The 15,120-nt window shown below is 46.7% G+C and overlaps 1 protein-coding gene across 1 annotated transcript in view; it reads left to right on the forward strand.

Annotated features, from left to right (window-relative positions):
• Positions 1-709: 709 nt before the first annotated feature.
• The window catches only part of NCMAP (non-compact myelin associated protein), a 347,688-nt gene continuing 333,277 nt past the window's right edge, over positions 710-15,120 (forward strand). The window contains exon 1 of the mRNA XM_069622709.1: positions 710-1,049. The gene's annotated coding sequence lies outside the window, so the exon portion shown is untranslated. The remainder of the gene's footprint in view (positions 1,050-15,120) is intronic.

The following is a 15,120-nucleotide window of genomic DNA, read 5'->3' on the forward strand; positions in this document are numbered from 1 at the left end:
CGCCACCATTATGGGTGACAGGCACTGTTTTCCGACGACTGAAGCTCTCGCACACGAGCGAGAGCTTCAGGCTTTAGAAAAAATGCCTTGTCATGTAGTGGCCGGGGCTGCCAGGGGAGACTAGTGAGCCCTGGCAGGGCTCCGCCTCAAAACGAGATTTCAGAGCCCACCGGGACTCAGCCCCGGCTGGCCCCCACCCACTTAAAGCCCTGGCTTTAGGAAAGGGAAAGCCACTGTTACAAGATTCCCTCGATGGCAGGCAGTTATGTGGCATCTATGGGCATGGCTATTTGCCCAAGATCACACAATACAATCACGATGGGAAGCCGGCATCCGCGCTCCTGTCCCTTATGAAGAGCTCATTTTGTTTTCTACTTTTAAAAATGCATACTCTGCCAGTGCTTTAGGAACCATGAAACTGCAAATCATGTGAAATACTCTGCAATTATTAAGGCATCCCTTAAGGCCTGCGGTTAGTATCTCCTGTGTGTGTCCTCCTTCTAAAAGAGGGGTGCACACTGCCCACACCTCCCCGGCTTGCATTCAGGCGGCCACAGGTTGGGGTCTGTGCTCTGCCAGGAGAAATCCCAAGGTGTTGGGACTGGTGGAGGGAAAGTTTGGAAAGTAAACAGCCCCAGCCATCCACCCCGTCCCGTCCATTTCCTCCCGCCTCCTCTTCCTCCTCCTCCTCTCCCTGGGCACGGGGAGGCAGAGCAGCCCAGCTCTGCCCAGAAGGGGAGGACTCGGAGAAGCAGCAGCGGCAGAAACTGCTGTGCGCGACGAGCCTGGTTCACCTGAGCTCGCAGGAGTGGCCGATCCTGAAAAACAGGCTCCCGCAGCATGGAGAACAGGCGGCCCTTGTGAGCGGCAGAGCGCTCAGCAACTTCTCCGAACTTGGCTTTCTGGATCCCGGGACTGCGCCGCGGGTGAGGGGGGGGGGACACCGAACGCTGGCTGGGGACCAGGGGTAATGCTGGGGGCAAGGAGTGACCCGTCCCCTGTCACCGTCGCGGGGAGAGAAGAGAAATCACAGGACAGGTGAAAGCAAGGTAAGACCAGCTGGCTGCTTTTCTTCTAGTCCTAACTTGTCTTCTTTAACAAATCACTAGGGAGGGTGATTTTAGTCCCGGGCGTATAGAATGGAAGGTAATCAAAACTACAACAGAATGACAGCATAAAAATGGAAACGTGACTTTGCAGTGGCGGCGCGGGGTGGGGGGTCATCTGGTCACCCTAGCCCCGAATCAACAGACCTCTTAGTAGGCCACCTAGTCCTTTTTTTCCATTTCCGATTCTGGGACTCGTTTTTTCTTTCCCATTTGTGATTTAGGAAAACTACAAGTCCCAGAATGCCAAGCGCAAAAGGAACTGGATGGCTTACTTCAGAGCTCTGAATCAACAATAAGCAACAACATGCTTTACATTGTGGTGCCTCATCCAGATTTCATTTTGATTTTCTTTGCATTTTGTAGTGCAAGTTTATCTTTGTAAAAGCAACACTGCTGGTTCCAAAATGAAAGACTAAAACTTGGCTTGATGACCTATCGATTGACTAATTAATGAAGTCAAATTGTATACCTCACTGATACCCCTAAGCGACCTGTGGGCACTGGCCTACTGACGTATGCACAAGGCTTGAAAAAGTACCCTTGCCATGCCTCAGCAGGCTATCGCGTCCTGCCTGTGTTTTGTTTCCTTTGCATTCTGGGACTCTTATTTAGAGTTAGGGTAACTACCAGTCCCAGAGTTCTAAGCAAACACAGCACTGATTGGCTTTCTCACGCAGGGCGCAACTGTGAGCACTGTGTGTGCACCACTTAAACACTCTTGGGAAAGAGCTTTCTTAATGAGTCAAGGCATAATATGAGAACACGTAAACCTTCTGCAGAAAATTGGGGAATTGTGTCTGCCCACCAGTGCTTAATGTGTGCCAGTGCACGCCAGGGCTGAGCCCCAAGACTTACAGCATCAGCACGTATTACTTTAGATGATTCGGAAACTTCAAGGCCTAAGAACGATTGCTGTATTCCCTTGAAGCGCTTTGAAGCACTCCACCTGTGTATAAGCGCTGTATGAATAAACAATTACAAAATGATGCCATGAACAGAAACTGGTGTGTGTGTTTTCTCTCACAGTCACAAAGAAGTACGGTTGCTCATTGAAGTGACGACTCCTGTAGAATGGGAGGAAGAAAGAAAACATACCTGTAAGAGAGAGCTATCAAATTTCCCGTTGCCATGCAAGGAAAGGCCACCCACCCTAGTTTTGCTTTGAATTCTGCGACTTGTAGTTTTCCCAAATTCTAAATGGGAAAAGAAAAACTACAAGTCCCAAAATGCAAAGGGGGGAAAACATTATTGGATGAGCTTTTCATGGAAAACGTGAAAGCTCTGTTAAGATAGAACCAGTGTAGCGTCGTGTATTAAGTGCTGACCACGCATTGACAAAATGTGAGGGTAGGCAGACGCATGTTTGGGGTTGTGTGTCGCCCCAAGTGAGAGATAGTACCATCTGCATATATTCCTCAATGATCCATTCCATTCACGGGACAAAATGATCCATTCCATTTGGGAGACATTAGTCCAGACCTTGACCCGCCAGCTGACAGTCTGGCCTACTAGCTGTCTGAGCTGTTCCAGGGTGACATTGCAAATCCTAATTCCAATGTCTGGCTGGACAGTCCAATGCCCAAGCCTGGCCTACATTTCCATCCAGGGGGCAACCCGAGGGGCCAGCCACTGTCACTGCCTGCTTGGTCTTTTGGACGAGAGTGGACCCCCTCAACCCACAACCCAGGTAGCAACATCTTAGTTCATCATTTCGTCATGGTCCCAACATTTTCGTAATCCATTGTGTAGGACCCCGCCAGCAGCACCAAAATGCGACACAAAATTAACACACAGTATAATTACACACACCAATCTTCAAAACTTGACCCGTGATAATATGCGGCCAAATCCTTTTGGTGACCGACTGGTCGAAAAAAAATCCTGGCTTCACCGCTTAACTCAAGCCTGTGATCCTAAGCAAATCCTTTTGTGCTTTGGTCACGGCTGTTTAATGTGAACTGCATAAACCCTGTTTTTTCACCACATACAGGATAACTGGGTGCTATATTGATGGGTTGGAAAGGGGAGCTTTTGAGATGTCTTTGGGGGGGGGGGGGGGGGGGCTACCAGTACCACTCATGAACATCTGTTTACAATCGTATTTACAGATTGCACAATGAAAAGTACAGCTCGGAGCGTAACCCTGATTTTAAAACTGGCCCAATGTGGTGTTAAATATAAAGTACATTTCATAGCGCCCCGGCGGTAAAGGGTTGGGGTGCGAGGTGTCCATGGCAACACTCTAAGGCTTCCTCTTGTTTAATCCCCACCCTGAATCCTGACCGGTGTGTTGAAACCAGATTTGCGGATGCCTCAGAGGTGAGTGTGCTGTAAAACCGAGGCAGCGCACAGCTAAGCGTGTTTAGGAATGTGTGATCTCTCCATTGTGACAGAGGTATGTCCTTGTCATGGCCTGGGCACCGGGCCCGGGACTCCGGGAGGATGGCCCCGCGAGTAACGCGCTGCCTTGGGAACAGGAGGGAGCTGTGGTTCCCGCCCACTGGAGGCGGCTCCTCCACAAGACCACCCTGTCCCGGAGCGACCTCCGTAATACAGGAGTTTCGTCCCTGCAAGAGTTTACCATCGTAACCCCCGAAACCAACACGCCCTCCCTGCCAGTGACTTCCCTTTTCCTTTTCCGGTATTCAGTCTGTTTTGGGCAGCATTTTCAGGGTGGTAGTTTTAGGAGGTGGGCTGGGAACAGGGGTGGACTGGGGACCAAAAAGAGGCCCTAGGAATAATGTTCAAAGCGGCTCCATATGCAAATTTTCAGCAAGCCCAGCCCTTTTGCTATGAGAAAATGCGGAAATCAATTCGGCTAATACACAAAAGTGGCACAGGGAGCAGAGACCTACAAGGAAATCTCCAGGGTTACTTATAGGCCAGTGCACACCTGCCCAGGAAACTTGGTCTAATGACCGACTCACCACCCTGTGCAAATACAGCGCTTAGAAGGCCACATCAAACAACTCCAGCTTTTTATAGAGCCATTCATTGTGGGTAAACTCGTTTCTAAGCACTCTCAAATCAATTCCAGGCGAGCGAGGTGAGGCCCACGTTGGTGGATAAAGCGGTCTGTCCAGGATCACACAGTGTGCCCCCTTATCAGTAGGGTTAAAACAGGTGGTATTTACGGGGTTTGGTACCGAACCCCTAAAAAGTACTCCTGTATTTTTTGGGTAGGTCATTTCCACCACATTCATGCGAAAATGGATGCAGTGTTAACAAGGGAACAAATGAAATAAATAAATAAAATAAGGTGGGAATCCTGAGTGTCCCCAAAGGAGGCCAACAGAGCTCCAAAATCACCACTGGGTCTTCATAACTCCTGTCGCTGGATATTTGCCACATGCACTAATGGTAATCGAGTTTGGCGGTATTACTCTCAGTAAGGCCCAAGGTGGGAAAATGAGGAAGGCAAGATTAGAAATCGAGTGCACTGGTTCCACAGCCAGCAGCTAAACCCTTGGTCCATCTGTGGTGATAACTCGTGTGGTTTTTAAAGAGAACCTGCTTGTCGGGTTTGTGTATGTATATAGAGGTACTGGTTCTGCTGGGAATATGACTCTGAGAACCCTCTTTTTCTTGAGGGGAGAAGGGACTGAGGACGAGGGGCATGGCCCCAGTCCAGGTCATGCAACAGTGTTTATTTATTTAGCAATAATATTTTCATAACCGTAACAGACTTTACATATATAAAACACAATTTTCTTTCCATTTCTATCACAATTCTAAACAGTCATATTAACATACATAAATCCCATCAGATAACTCTTTTAAAATGTTTAAAATCAACTCATAAAATTTCATCGTGTGAAAAATCTTTTCCTCTAAACAGGAGTTCTTATATCTTGTCAAATATTTTTCCCGCAGCTGAATGAAACTTTAAGAATAGCATATCAAAAGTGTTGCGGTCTCAATGTTTATCATTCCACATAGTCTACATAGTCTTAGATTTTTCTTAATACCAACAGTATTTCTTCATGCGACGCAAGCATGGCTATTTGCATAAAAGCAAAAAGCATTGTGGGTACTTAAGAATGCGCTCCATTTTTTATTTGAAAGAGATCTGATCGTGATTCAGCAAGAACCCCCTTTGAGGAGTAATAGCAGTTTGACTCTGCTCTCTTTACCAGTCACAATACTCATCCTAACAATAAAATGCCTATACATTGCAATCCATATCTAGCTATTTGGGAAGCGCCTGCGTGGGTCCGCCCACACCTCCGATAATTAAGAAGAAGAAGGTAGCTTCTGAACAGTACTGAGGCTTTGTTTCTGTAGTCACTCGCCCGTGCTGAGTCTTGTGAAACGTGGGCTCAGGCTTCAGAACAGGCCTGGGATTTCCCTGGGATATCCCAGCGACGGCTCCGGCGAGACCACATTAATCAGAGCTGCGCTCTGCCTGGTTCCGGCCCATTTCCTTCCCTGTGGGCGCTCTTTCATCGCTTTATATGCAAAGCGTGCTTCCTAGGCACCGTTTGCAGTCAGTGTTTCCGGGCCGTCCTTTGGAGAGGTTGCCAAAGAACGGGCAGTAGGTTTTCAGCAGGCATCTTGTTTGTCAAATGTATTCAAACATACAACCTGCCCACAAGCGCAACTGCTTCTAGGCAACCTCCCTGCCCCCCGTCTGTGGATTCTCCCCCAGCCCCCAACCCCCTCTCGTCGGTGCTGTCCCGTCCTAAACTCGCCTTGCATAATGCTTTTTTTTTTTTTTTTTTTTTTACACTATTTCCTTACAAGAAATGAAATGTCTTGATGTATCCGGCGCACAATATTCCGCCAACCCAGTATTCCACCAACCAGCAGCAAATTACTCCATAATGCGTCGCCTTCCAATAATCTTCCCTGCCTCTCAGCCAGGCAGATCCATCGGTTCAGCTCATTATTGACCTCTCTTGAACCAATCCAAATGCAGTCAATAACTCCTCGTATAAGCTGCACGCCAGGCGTTCTGACAGTAGCAGCGCTGGGGATTACATTTAAAAAAGAAGCAGCCATCAATATTTTCCACAAATATTCGTTTGACAATTCCAAACTCCACATGTGAGTCGTTGTGCAATAACTAATGACTCAGTTCCCTCCCATTGCAATGTGTCGGTTACGTAATATTTGTGTTACACTGACCAACATTTCCCCTTTTTAAAGTGTACCAATAAACTGATGTCACAATCAACTGAATTATTGATTTCTGTTGGTGCACATAGCCTTTTAGAAGCTTTGATGGGTGGGTCGTCCGTCGTTATCGCTTTGGATAATGCCCTTTCCCCACGTAAGGCCATTGGTTCAGCTGCCCTGCGTAATTTTCTGGTGTGCGTGCAGTTATCCTGCGACAATAACTGCTATTGATAAAGCACAGAACACATTAAGCAGCGGAATGGCCTACAGGGGAATGAAGAGATTGCCCCCACAGGCTGCTAGGGCGGGGAAAGAGTCGGTCTCGTGTCCTATAGTCCCAATGCTTCCGTTCCTTTTATGCCACTTCCCCTGTGAGTATTAAGAGGTGGGTCTGTTGTCTTCGTAGTGACATTGAGCATATGGTTGGACGGTATGGATGCCATAGGGCTCCGATTCCTCTGCTGCTGCATTCATTGACTTGCTACCACATGACTTCCTGGGAGAAACATGTCTAGAAAATGCTTAACAATAATAACAATAGCAACTTGTTTTTTTTGTGCTACCACTGTTTTTGCCTTTTTGTATCACTGTAAGTACAGGTTTTACTTTTACAAAATGTATTTCTACTTAATTTATCAACCTCGCAGAGTCAGCCAGCGTCCCTTTGTGGTTGACCGCAGAGGAGAGAGACGCGTGCTCAGTTCGCTGAGCTTTCTGATCATCTCAATAATTCTCGCGAGAAAACGAATCACAACTTTTCTAGTTAGATATCCAGATTAAATCTAATTGAAGATGGCCATTTGTAGCCAGTGGTTATCCAAAAACCTGAAGTAACTGTGCCTCTTTGTTACTACCATTAGCCACCTCAGAGGTAGCGGGTTCAAGAACGGCTTTGTTACTAGTAACCCCCAACCAAGACCCTTCCTTCTGTAGATGTTTTAATAGAACATTAGCCTCCAAATTGCCCATGTTGGTCCTTTTTATAATCACTTTAAGATACGAATCTATCTATTAATAATATAAAAGGCCAGATTTATGTCTGTCCGATGCAGTCATGCGCAGTAGAGGCTGCCCGATCCCACAGAATGCTCTGCTAGAGGGAGCTGCTGCCTTAGGATGTATAGCGGTCCTATTGTGTTAATGAAAACCTGCACTCGGAGGGGAGGAAAGATATATTAGCGGCAATGCGTTTGTCTTGGAAGCAAGACAACGCAGCGCAACACCGGTTCAAATCGCGATCCCGCGCTTAGAAACCACTCATTGGTATTAAGCTCGTTATAAGAGAACACGTATAATTCTAATTATAACTCATGGACTTGCACATTCAATCAATGCAGTTGCTCTAAACACTGCAACAACTGGCGCCAATAATGATTGGCCGACATCATTTGGTATTATATAGAATAATGGACCCCCAGCAAGTATGTTTTGCATTTTTCTGACTGCCTAACAGTAATAAAGTCACATTTTGCATCGCAGTTTATGTCAGTGACCTGTAATATATGGGATAAAGTACTACCTACCGTACGGTGTAAGGATAGTGAAAGTCACTGAGGAGTTCCATGGTCCAATAGAGGAACGAGGCTGAGTTGCATCAGAAGGTCATGAAACTCTGCAGTATCCTTTTTATGTTCATTAGGGGGTACATTATTCCTTTTATAATACATGGCCGCACACACTCCCAGTCCCTTTAATACCTGGCCTCTTGCTTACATGTTAGAGTCCATTCATCTGCAGATCCGTAGAATCGATGTAGAATCTGATTGGATTTAACACACGTTATATGCAGCCCCTAAGGTGTTCCTGACTTTTACTAAAATGCATCCAAAAAACGTCTTCCTTTTGTGCTTTAAAATAGGTTATAACATGCAGATTAATGCACACATGTGTAAAACTCTGGCAGTGCACACATTAAACAGTTCCTTGTCAATTGATGGCTGTAAAGTGTCACAGACAACTATTTTACCAGCCAGGATTTGGGAAAGCCTGTCATGGCTTATGTTGTGATCTGTGCTTTTGTATGGAACGGAGATGTTGTGATGTAAGTCTTGTATTGTCGCTGGCCAGGAGTGCATGCCATTGGAATGTTGATGTATGAATGATGGGCAGCTCAGGAGAATGTGGAGTGGGTCTGTGAGTGTTCCATGAATGTCAGCTGGGCGCCTGAGCTGGGTGTGTAAGGATGGCTGGTGGGTCTCTCTGTCCCTTTATGTCCCTGTACTTACCTGTCTATGTACCTGTGATATCCACCGTGTTTACCAGTAATGGTACTGTACATATAAAGGGAAACTGGATCCTGCATAGATCTAAATATGTACAATAAAGCCTGACCTGGACAAAACTATATGGCTCCACAGCTGGTCTGAGTATGTGACTGTCAACTGTAAGACTGATAACAGGTTATTTCTCAACACTCTCGTATATATATATACAATTTAGAAGCAAATACGTTCTCACCTTGGCAGACAGCTGAATATCGGATGGAAGAGCCAATGCCGAAAGAGAAAGCTCCCCAACCGACCTGTCCCTCCCTACCCGAAGGTAAACACCCGGGTGGAAAGAACACGACCGGCAGGGAAACCCTCTCGGGAAGAAAACCCTGGCTTGATCTGAGTGTCGATGGAGAAGTTGCCGTGCCAATGATTCTCACCAAAGACTGGAGGGGTCCTGGACGCGGGAAGGCTTCCTCTAGTAATGGGGAAACACAGGGGTGAAGCGAGTGCTCTCACTCTAACACAAACAAGGGGCCACCTGGCTCAGCGCATCTCACCCTAAAGAACACCACCCTGTCCCTGGCAGGGGTGCCTGTCCCTGGGTGGCGTGTGGTGTATCGCCTATCTAACAGATATAGAGGAGAGAGCTGTCCCTCAACCTTCTATACTACTGGCCGTGTCTGTAGGCAGACAAAATGATCCAATCGTCGTAAAAACTAAAAATGGTGTTCTTAGCTGAGCCGGGTGGCCCCTTGTTTGTGTTAGAGTGAGAGCACTCGCTTGACCCAATTTTTGCATTTTTGACATGTTCGTTGAATGACTACCTTCCTAGAAAACCGTTGTTTATGTGCTACCACATGTTTCCACGTTAACGGTTAAAAGGACGACCACGGTTAGTCCGTGCTCTTTAGCTTTTCCAAGCTTTCCCTGTTTGTTTCAAGAAACACAGGGGTGAACAGAGATTTCTTGAGAGAGAAGAGAAAAATAGGAGCGATAAGGAAAGGGATTCCCACACCTTTGGATGAGGCTCTAAGTAAGAATCAGGGAGAGATTCCAGTGTACCAGGACTGAAGTAATTAGGAACCAGGATCCCTAAAACGAACAATGAGGTAAGTTAGGATGACTAATAGGGACAAGTAGTTTTCAAACGATCGAAGGAAGGAACTCACTCTTATCTGATATAGGAAGAGATGCGAAGTCTGTACAAATGAAGTTGGCGGAAAGACAGGGAACACAGTCCTCTGATATTAGAACTCGAGGAGAATGGGTGAAGGGGAGAGCCTGCAAAGAAGACCTAAATGGAACAGAAGCACATGGTTAGAGATACCAGGTAAGAGGATAGATCAAAGAAGGATGTAAACACTAGGAGCACCTAGAAGCGAACTCACGGAGCGCCAGCAACAACAGTAGCGACGCAAAGGAAACTTGATCTCTGTTCTGTATATGGAATCACGTGAGCGGTCCCCAGCGTCTCTTGCGGACGTGTAGAGACTGCACCGCTGCTCTCCTCCCCGGCGGTACCGCGGTCCTCCATCTTGGATGTACATACTCTGGCACATACTCTGGCACCGTAGTCGCTTATGCGGATTGACCAAAGGGACCAACGGCCAATAGGTGTAACAGTGACATCAGAGCCCAACATCTATGCATAACCGTCATAACATGCAGATTCTTGCGCCCATGTGTAAAAGTCTGGCACTGCACACATTAAACAGCTCCTTGTCAATTGATGGCTGTAAAGTGTCACAGGTAACTATTTTACCAGCAAGGATTTGGAAAAGCTTGTCATGGCTTATGTTGTGATGTGTGCTTTTGTATGGAAGGGAGATGTTGTGATGTAAGTCTTGTATTGTCACTGGCCAGGAGTGCATGCCATTGGAATGTTGATGTATGAATGATGGGCAGCTCAGGAGAATGTTGAGTGGGTCTGTGAGTGTTCCATGAATGTCAGCTGGGGGCCTGAGCTGGGTGTGTAAGGATGGCTGGTGGGCCTCTCTGTCCCTTTATGTCCCTGTACTTACCTGTCTCTGTACCTGTGATGTCCACCGTGTTTACCAGTAATGGGACTGTACATATCAAGAGAAACTGGATCCTGTATAGATGTAAATATGTACAATAAAGCCTGACCTGGACAAGACTATATGGTTCCACAGCTGGTCTGTGTATGTGACATCAGAGCCCAACATATATACATAACCGCCATAACATGCAGATTCAGTGCACACATTAAACAGTTCCTTGTCAATTGATGGCTGTAAAGTGTCACAGGCAACTATTTTCCAAGCAAGGAGTTGGAAAAGCTTGGCATGGCTTTAATTGAGTGTTGTGCTTCTGTGGCAACTGGAATTATGCTCTCTGCTGGCACTGTGATGTCACAACTGAAACGTAATTACTGATTACAGAGCAAGTGTAAAGTTCTTTTCTTCTGTCAGGTCAGTAGTGATGTCAAAACCAGTCTGCAATAAGAACATTATTGCCGACATGTATGAGGGTATCCCAGGATGCCATGTATTACAGTAGATGTAGGCACTCAAAGAAGCAGCATTCCAGGGTACATGTGTCCATTTGAGGCCTCCTAATACTCTATTTCTAAGTAACCTCTAGGCTGACGTGACGGCAGGATAATCTACTGTAGGCAGAAGTGGTTCAGGCTCTGACACTGGCCACAGAACCTCTTCCTCGTTGTCTTGTTTTCTCCATACAAGCAGAAGGGGCTGCTTTAGCTGCAGAGGTTGGTAAGAGTGCCATGGAGTGGCCATGTGCTTACCCCTTCATTAGCGCTTAGGAGTTTGCTTTCGTTTGTTGTAGGAGCTACATAAGAGTGCTTGTCATTGGCATTCTGTTTCTGTTGGAGAGTGCAGCTTACTCACTACCAGTGGACCAGGCATGGGGTATCCTCTCTGCAGGATTGTTCTAGGTTTTATAACGTCTCATTTGTTACCCCTTCTGGTCCCAAATTCGACATCAGATAAATGTGCTTGGAGTCTGTCATTAGTTAAATTAAAGTAATATTTACATTGCTCACCCCTTATTGTTTCTATACGAGAACACTGTTGTGTTAATTCGGTCCAATATATTCTTGGCTAATATAGTCATTCAGTTGCACAGCATCTGGATAAATACATGGAAATGGTTTGCATCGTGATCATACTTGGCTAACTTGATACCACATGTGGTATTTGTGAATGATTCGTAAAGTCTAGCAAAAGCTATATTGCAGAGTTACCTTACCTGTTGAGGGTTGAATCCTCGAGAAACATCTGTGCCTAATGCTTTATTTTTCTCTTGCTGTTACATCATGTCACATGTATTGTTATTGTGTAACAGGTATTGACATCAAAAGCCCAGATTGTCACACCATTGACAGGTTCAGCCATCAAACTGCCGGCCCTTGTTGCATTGTCAGGGATTGTGAAGCTGAGGTAGGAAGTGAAAGCAATGGCTTGGTGGCCCAGCGGCACGTTCGTTTTACCCTACTCGCGCCCCTGCTGTGAGGAGCGTTACACTGATTCCATGCTGTGTGTACCCTTTCTGCAGTGCACTACTTTGCTGGCCGAAGGACACACAGCATGGAGTGTTTGGTTTGTTCAGTTTATTCCCTAGCCAAGGAGCCTGCAACCATTGGTTTCCCAGATGTTTAACTTCAATTCCCATTGTCCCCTGCCATTGACTATGCTGGCTAGGGAGCATGGGAGCTGCAGTCCAAAACAGATGGAGAGCCAAAGGTTGCAGACGCCTGCCCTAGCCGCTCTGCCGGATGCACTACAACCGCTGCCAGTTAGTGGCTCTCCCGCTCAGCCAAAACTAAAAATGGGCTTTGCTTTTCCCCCCATTGGAGGGTTTTTCTGGTTGTTCTCTGGAGCCGGTACGGTCTATTCAGAGGAGGATTTACCCAGGAGAGGTTGCAGAGAGTACAAAGGCAGTGCTAAATAGCTGCATGTGCATGGAAGTGAGGCATTGTGTAGTGAGTAGGCTCATTTGTGTAGCGCGCACGGAGTACCTAAGTCGTAAGCGGAAAGGGAAATGCCACATGAGGTTTTGGGTGTAGGACATGTGGTCCCTACTGACCAATAATTAAAATATAATGTAAGTAGGTTAGAAGCTTCCTTGGTTACTTATCAGACTACCTTCTTGATGCTTCTACTGGACCCCACGAAGAATGCGTGAGGCAGAGGCTGGCCTTGAGGGATGTTGGAACTGTTAACGGGTGGGCAGCTTTTTCCTTGTATGTTTTGGGAAGGACCTTTTTTTTTTTTTTTTTCCTCAAAGCGAGAAAGTCTTTCGCCTTGTTAAGAGTGTGGCAGTGCGGCAAAAAATTGGCATTAGTGGAATGACCGACATTTTTTACTGCACTAACAAATACAGAGTTCGCCGAAACTTGTTGAAATTAACATGTTTTTGTGTAGAGGAAATGTCCTCCTTGCAAAACCATGACAGCATGAGGTTATACCTCATTTCCCCAAAGTACTCTCATGGGACCTCAAAATTGGGGAATAACTGAATGATCCACCTGACTTGGAATGAGGTGGACCCTTCAAGTTACTGCGTCATGCACTAATGGTCATTTTGGGGCTCATTACGAGTTGGTCGTTATTTCGGCGGTAAATCTGCCAGAATACCACTCAATCTAATTACTGTTACCGCCACTTGGTCTGCCCGACTTCCTGCTGGATCCAAAGTGGCGATGACGGAGTTAATCCCCATTTTTTGAGAGGCCATTTGAATTAATTCTGCTGAATTTGCCTTTTTTCTGCAGAAAGCCGGAAGATTTACCTCCAGCACCATGCCGGAGGTAACACCTCACCCTCTTACCCCCACCACCCCTAGGCCACACTCGCAGTATGGCGGAGCAGGAAAAGTGGCAGTAATTCCATTGCCGCCAATTTCTTCCTGCACCGCCACACTCGTAATTTGCCCCTTTACCTGGGATTACCGCAGGCAATACCGCCTCTCTCTGAAAGGAGACATGCTTGCGATTGGTTCTTTTTGTGTTCTGGCATTTGGAGTGCGCTCATACGGAATCGGTTCGCTTGAGGGAGCGCGGAAAGATGGAGAAGCCAACAGATGGAGGGTGACATGGAGTCCAGTAAGCGCTAGCGCAGAGGGGATTTTTTAAGAGTTCCCGGAACCTAGTTAGTTTAACGCGAATTACTTGGAGAATGTTAATAACTTGCTCAGCCACTACACGATTTCGAGATGGGAGACAGACGGTTGGGTGTTTTTTTGTTAGGAGTAAATTAAAAGACTTGCATCCGAGTGAGATAACACTTGTCCTATTTGTAGCGATTTGGGGCAAATTCCCGGACATTATTGTTACACTTTTAACTTAGCGTTGTGTCTTCAGTGCCCTTTTCCCGTCGTGCTTTTAAGTTGTGGAGCATTTTGTGTGTGTACCTATAGAATGTTATATTGTACATTGAAAAGTAAACACGTATTAAAAGAAGTTCTCCGGAGCGCTGACATTTGCGAACGCGTTACCCTGACTACCACATCCATCGCCCGAGGCACATTGTGTGCTTTCTCCTTTCCTCCTGTCCTTCTAATCGGTGTACTGTGGACCTGCACTCCCACAGCACACACTGATGGCTGGAAGCACCTCCTGAATGTTCACGGTGTGTGACGGCCCTGGGAGCTGTACAGCCGTTCACTCTTAACCCTGTCAATGCCGGTGTTCCTGTGGGTTTCACACATCCGCCCACAGTGCAAAGTCGATTCACTAGTAATGCCTGGCACGCCAGCGACTCCTTTTGGGTGCAGCCTCCTTAGCCCTTCTTCGATTTGGGTGATTCTGGTAACTGTCCCACTACTGTGCCAGCTGGAAAGCGATCTGTGCTTCCGCTTTTTTTTTTTAAGCGTGGGCCTCCAACTAGATGCATCAAATCTAAGCTAACTTAAAAGTCAGGACTGGATGAATATGGCCCTCATGACTTTGGGGCCTGTTGGCAGGTCTTGATTAGGCCAATAGTCTGTAACTGGCAGTGCCTGACTACTTCTTACACACCTTGGACTAGATCCACGTACGTGCCGCCCCGGTCTTGGTCAGGGCCCTCAGGCCAGGCTCTTTGGCACAGGTCCTGAGATCCTTCTATTGGTTTCTCATTGCATAGCGCCAATCTCTTTCCAGGATACACAGAGCATTTGGTGCGCGCGCACTACGCGTCTTCTCAGATTTGCTGATGCAAGGGCTAGTTCTTGACTCTGACTCCACCAGCTCTCCTTCTGTAGAGGCTGTAATACCGGATTGGTCCCCAAGTAATCCAGCTCTGATATCTGCTGTGCTCATTTCTTTACTATTGCTACACAATTACTCACATATTGGCACAGAATAATCAATACGATAATGCATGGGCAATTTGAAAGAATGCCAAAAATGAATGTAAATTCTTTGGTTTTAGCTTAGCCCAAGACCTTAAAGCTTGTGTCAAGCAGTATCCGGTGTCCTCTTTTCTGGTTCCTGATTGGGCAATAGACATTTCCAGTGGCATCCTAGGTGACCGTTGCCATGCTTGTGGAGGATGAGCCAGACAGGTGGGGCATTTCATGAAGTGCCCTTGTACACACCACTGCCATCTTCAGACTCGTGGGATACCAGGAAAGAGGTTGCCACCTTCAACACAGGCCAAAAGTAGACATCCCAACATGGTCGGCATCCGACTGTTCCAGATTTATTTTGGCATGGA

Source organism: Ambystoma mexicanum, chromosome 11 (genome assembly GCF_040938575.1).
Source record: "Ambystoma mexicanum isolate Mex_15411 chromosome 11, UKY_AmexF1_1, whole genome shotgun sequence".
Lineage (NCBI taxonomy): Eukaryota > Metazoa > Chordata > Amphibia > Caudata > Ambystomatidae > Ambystoma > Ambystoma mexicanum.